The sequence below is a fragment of the Schistocerca nitens genome, chromosome 1 (assembly GCF_023898315.1).
Source record: "Schistocerca nitens isolate TAMUIC-IGC-003100 chromosome 1, iqSchNite1.1, whole genome shotgun sequence".
Classification (NCBI taxonomy): Eukaryota; Metazoa; Arthropoda; class Insecta; order Orthoptera; family Acrididae; genus Schistocerca; species Schistocerca nitens.
In genome coordinates, this window is record NC_064614.1 from 615,330,811 (window position 1) to 615,337,373 (window position 6,563).

Here is a 6,563-nt window from a genome sequence, read left to right on the forward strand (position 1 = left end):
TATTAGTCTGACCGGCGGTACGTTTTGTACGAAAAAACGTATACCGTTTTGCAACAACATTAACTGTTTCTTTGAAATAGGCATCTAAAGCCGACAAAATTTCCTCGTAGGTCAGAGTTGCTACGTCGCGTCGGGGAAACAATTTCACTATCACCCGGTAGGTAGACACACCGACACAAGAAAGCAAAAACGGCTGCCGCTCTTTACCTTGAATTCCATAAGCAGTGAGGTGGAAGTTGAACTGATCGGCCCACTCAGTCCAGCTTTCGGTTGTGGCCTCAAAGGGCCTAAATGGCGGTGCGACAGCGTTGTGTGGCTGCGGTAGCGAAGAAGCGGCTGCCGCCGCATCGGTTTGCAGCGCACGTTGACCCTGGACGAGCTGTCCAAGGGCTTCCAATAACGCCTGCGTCTGCTGATTCTGCAAGCGAAAAAATTCGGACAGTACATCTGGAGAATGCGGCGAAGCCATGACACTAGCAAATTAGAGCAAGTATAACACAAAGACTGCAACGTGGGCGCGGCCCCACACCTCGTCGCCAAAATATTGTTGTGTCGATTCCCTAAGGTCTCGACACAATGAGTGGCTAGGTGCACGCGAAACTAACGCAGACGGGCGTAAATTCTGAAACAGGAGACTGGATGAAAACTATAAAGAAAAGAAGAGAGATTTTAATATACTTAACTTTAATGTAGTCTTGTTCTTGTTGAAATACATCTCTTGCATAGTAGTAAGCAATTAGCAATGATACACATGGCGCCTTGCTAGGTAGTAGCGATGGACTAGCTGAAGGCTATTTAATCTGTCTCTCGGCAAATGAGAGGAATACTTGGTAGGTCTAGTCGCAAGCTATGTCGTCCGTACAACTGGGGCGAGGTCAAGTCCGTGTCTTGTGACCTGCCCTGTGGTGGCGCTACGTTTGCGAATACACAGTGGCGACACGCGGGTCCGACATGTACTACAGGACCGCGGCCGATTTAAGTTACCACCTAGCAAGTGTGGTGTCTAGCGGTGACACCACAGTAACTACTAAAGTAACTAAGCAGGAAGACAATCGATGTTTCATAATATTCTGCTTGAAACTGATACTACCAGATACATAAACTTTCTATGAAGAGGGTAAAGAATAACTTATTTCGCTCTACAGTAATCCTCTCAATTAGAATTTTAATTAAGTAGGCAAATATAGTTTATACCCATTTGTTGTTATTTCCCTCTTAGGTCAAAGCAGGGACGTCCGTTTCGGATCACTGACGTACATTAAAGCTCTATATTTTGATAACAACTCCAGTGAATGGTAACAGCCAGTGAGCTAAGACAGATTTCGATCTCAGTCACTTACAAAAAACCTTCACAGTCAACTGTCACTACTCGAACGCGTGGTGACAGCAGACAGTCAAAATGTGTGTGTTTTGTTTCTGAAGGACGTGTGAAGTTTTGGAGTGGGTGCTATCAAGCGGCGCTGGCACCAGTCTGTGTTTATTCAGGCAGCTTTGTATTGCTCTCCTCCAATTCCACCCCTTCCCCCGCCACGCAGGAACAATGAATGCAGCGGGGCTTCGGGTTTCCCGTTTGATCGAGTGGCCGCAACGAACAATGGAAAAACTGCGGGCAGCTGGAAACTGTGAAATTTATTGTTCGCGAGACAAGAGGTCTGTTTTTGCTGTGGGTGATACGGGCTTCATTCCACATAACGCTCGTAGCAGCATATTATCTCTGGCGGGAATCTGAGCTCGCTGGAAGAAGTAACTACCAGCTCAAACTGTATACACGAAAAGAGAGAGAAAGAGAGAAAAAAACAAGGTAGTTTGAAGACGCCTCCTTTGCAGCTGATAATGTTTTTTAAAATGCAGATACAACTTGACAGAAACGTGATTAAGGAATACTACGATACTGTATAGTATTTTGTATTTGGAGAACAGCAGCAAGAACGAACAGCTGATACGTAATGGCATAGCAGAATATAGCAGGACACATTTAATAGCTATACAATATATCTGGATAGATCTCGCGACGAGAAAAGGGGGGACGAAATAAAAACTCGAAAGACGCAGAACAAGACATCAGTTGTCACCAAAACAGATCTTCATCTTCTTCGGCGGAAGATTCAGAACCACAGCGCTGTATGGAAATGAAACATGGATAGCTTAAAAATTTTAGAGAGCAAACTGGAGACGATTGGAACAGAAGAAAGTGAAAATTTTAATGAGAATATGAAGCAAAAAATTGTTAACCAGACCAGGAGAAGAAAAAAATCATGAACACTTCTGATCGTAAGTGGGGCAACCAAGATCTATATGTTGCAGTAATTAACATAATTAACATGGAACGCGAGTCAGGGATATTATCCAGCCACTATAGCTTCATCTTGGATGAAAATGGGCCCCTGACACATCTGTTGACAACAAGATCTGAGTACAGAACATATCACTTCCATCTTGTTCCACTCCCTGCAAAACTCCCATTGCGGTCTACTGCTTACACTCAACGCTCACAATTCTTATCTCTGAATGTGACAAGGGGAAAGATACTTGGATTGTAGAAACAAAAAGATTGGCATATCATCACCTTACTAAAATTCATGGGTACAGTACATATTCAAATATTAAGAGTGTATTGCAGGAATTTGCAAGAGCAGTGACATGATAGACAAATATCCCAAACAAGAGACACAGCTTGATGTTTCTGGGCAAGATACACCAATGACGAGAAGAATAGCTATAGACAAACTACAAAGAGAGAGTTTGTAAGGAAAAATTGTTGTCCAAGTTATGTAACCTCATAGTTTATAAAATCATCTGGCTACTTATTTTAGAGAGTATTACAATTATCTATGCAATAACGGTATAACTAAAATAACAAAAGAGTTTAGAGAGGTGAAGAAACCCAAAAACAAGATGTTCTGTATCGGAACACATTTGCTAAATACATATGTTTACACAGTACATGTAGAGAAATAAATACGTCAATATAGTTTAGAAAAATATTTAATTTTTTCTATTAAGTGCCAAGTTAATTAGTCTTCTCTTGCCTGGCGTCAATATAAATAACCATGTTATAATACTGACTAAATCGACATCCATGGAACTTCTATATTTCAAATTGACTTCCGTCATGTAAGGTAACATTTCTGCACATATTTAAAAAAATTAATTAAAATATAATTACAGTAACTCTCAGTTGTAGCACAGTATAAAATAAAAAGTATAGTTCTTCATAAAAGAAGTAAAACTCGTCCACATGCTATCACCATGTCCGATAAACCCAAGAAATCCTTAGTGCACGTAGTTAAATGTAAATCTTGAGTCTGTTGCTAAACAGAACAAGCAAGTGCGGAATTCGGTACTAGGTGCTTTCTTGATTCAGGGCTTGCGATACATTGTAGCGGTTCATATCCCTTCCTAACTAACTGATTAATTAGTATGAGATTTTGAATGTTCCTGCTGTGACACTTTACTGCGTGAGACATGCTAAGAGCGTAAATTATTCTTTGTGAATTGCTGCATCTGGAAAGCTACGATAAACAATTCATGACGAGACGGTCTATCAAATTTCTTGCAACTTTCTTATTTCAAAAAGAATACGTTGGCTTTCCACGTGTCTTGTAAAGCTGTCTCTTTGTCCCATCGGTTTTCTTCTCCGCCGGTCACAGTTTCTACCATGCTTATGGTCAACTGAATGACGGAATGGCAAGTGGAAAAATTTCAAAGCCACTATAATGAAAGTCTCGAAATAAAAGCATGCCAGCTTATTTTATTAAAAATGGGAGATAAACAGTCTTTAGAGTCAGTGTAACAGCAACGTTTTAAACACAGTCTCTGGAGTCTAATCTTCATTTATCGAGCATCACTGCAAATTCACAATAAATCTCCACACTACTTTAATTATCACACACGAGCATATAAATGTTTTCCATGGCTCTTTTAATCACTAATTAGCATTTACGTGGAAATACGATCCGCCTAGCACATGCAGGCCTACTCTCTAAAATTTAGTCAAAGACCAGATAGTGTTTCGCGTCTGCCTACACAGGACGCGTTTCTGACTGGTTGGTTTAGTTGGCCAATGATTGGCAACATTACATAAAAATTCTAATTAATATTTGAGATTGGTTTTGGAGTTACTGGAATCATGGTCAGGAAGCTGTGTGGATGATGTGGACAGTCTGGTTAGAGGCGTATCATAAAATTTAAAAAGTTAATATTGATAAACAAAGCTGTACGTTTCCCTCCGAGCCCTGCAGTGTGAATCACTGCATTGCCTATACCCTCCAGGACGATGTGGCTCCTACTCACCGCTTCTTTCTGTCCTTTTATGGGATGAGGACGCCACCGATCTTAACTGCCTGCTGACTTACATCAGCGTTAGCATTTCTATACCGTATGATGAAACCCAATAAAATGTGGGCTGACATGGGGCCTAAATAACACAACATGTCTTCCAGGATGTACTGTATTATGTGATGAGTCAAACACTATAAAATCTGTTTTGTAAATATTCTGTACATTCATGGACTTTTAATTAAAATCCAGATGTAATGTCAAGAAAAATGTGTGTCAGAAGGACTCCTGTGCTTTAGAAGCAGTTATCTAATTCCCACAGCACATCCATGCCAAGGCATTGGATTTGGATCCAGGAACGGCGAAATTACAATTCAAATCAGAACACGTGATTTAAGTTTTCTGTAGTTGGTTTCTTCTTTACACACTACACACTGATTCAACTGAGCAAACATATATTTTGCTAGGAATGTACAGTAAGTAAGATCTAACTACATACTAACAAAGCCTTTAAGAATACATGATATCTTTGAAATACGTGTGGCTCTTGCGGACAGTGACGTAACAAATTTTGTAAGCTTCCATATTTCGCTAAGTTTTGGCAACAGAGATATTCATTATCAATTTTGCAACTGTTAACTTGAAATTAATCTAGATGAGTATATAAATTTACTTTATCATTTCTAGAATCACTTTTAAAGTTATACACTGATGACCAAAAATATTCTGACCACTGTCTATTGAGCGACTGAATACCGCCTGGTGGCGGTGCGGGCTCGAGACGAGGTAAGGAAAGCGTAAAAGCAGAGCAGAGAGGAATGCGGAATCATTCTAGCAACAATATGGGTAACAACTGGGGAAATCCTCTGGCATAAACGAGTTTGTCAATGAGCACATTGGTATGATTCCTCCCTGGGGATGAGCGTCTAGGAAAAGAGAAAGGTGGTCTTCTGTTTGTATGCTACTGGCTTGATCACAGAACGTGGGTGTCGGACGCTTGCACTCTAAAAGAAGACCGATAGGTAGCAATCTGTGGCATATCTACACAACTGTTTCGGAGCACGTAACAGCATGTCAGCAGGGGACTGTTTAAGCTGGTGGAGACTCCGTAATGGTGTGCGGCGTGTGCAGTTGGAGTGGTACGGGACCCCTGATACGTCCAGATACGACTCAGGCAGATGACAGTTCTCATTTTCGAACATGGGGCTCCGCAGCAGACGATCCCAACGTGTTCCCATCTTCGCCCAAGGACACTGTCAATTCTGATGGCAGCGGCCATGGAATCATCGAGGTTGGATCGTCCGTCAACGCAAAGTTATCTCCTGGTCGAGTGAATCATTTTTCTTTTTCTTTTTTTCCTAGACAGCGATGGTAACCTCCAGCACGACAACTGACACAAGGAAAGGTTCATGCTAAGGTGTTTTGAGGAGCAAGAAAGTGAACTCAGTTGTCACTGGTTGTTGTTTAAATTAGGTATTGACTGTTTTTTCCCTGGTGGCGAAAGTTTCTTGGAGTCATGGTGCTCTATAGCAAAAAACGTTATGACAAACGGCCTATTTAATTGAAACTTTATCTAGTAGCGAAATAAAACACTTAAACATTACGTTTTATATTTTCCTTTTTAGACTTCCGCAACTCAGTCGGTAAAAACGGAATCCTTATACACTGAAGTACCAAAGAAACTAATACAGGCATGTGTATTAAAAAACAGAGATATGTAAACAGGCTGAATACGGCGCTGCGGTCGGCAACGCCTGTATAGGACAAAAAGTGTCTGGCGCAGTTGTCAGATTGGTTACTGCTGCTACAATGGCTAGTTGTCAAGATTTAAGTGAGTTTGAACGTGGTGTTACAGTCGGCTATGAGCGATGGGACACAGCATCTCCGAGGTAGCGATGAAGTGGGGATAATCCCGTACGACCACTTCACGAGTGTACCGTGAACATCAAGAATCCGGTAAAACATCATATCTGCGACATCGCTGTGGCCGGAAAAAGATCCTGCAAGAAAGGGACCAACGACGACTGAAGAGAATCGTTCAACGTGACAGAAGTCCAATCCTTCCGCAAATTGCTGCAGATTTCAATACTGAGCCATCAATAAGTCTCAGAGTACGAATCATTCAACGAAAAATCATCGATATGGGCTTCCGGAGCCGAAGGCGCACTCGTGTACCCTTGATGACTGTACGACACGATGCTTTACACCTCACCTGTACCCCTCAACACCTACATTGGACTGTTGATGACTGGAAACACGTTGCCTGGTCGGACGAGTCTCGTTTC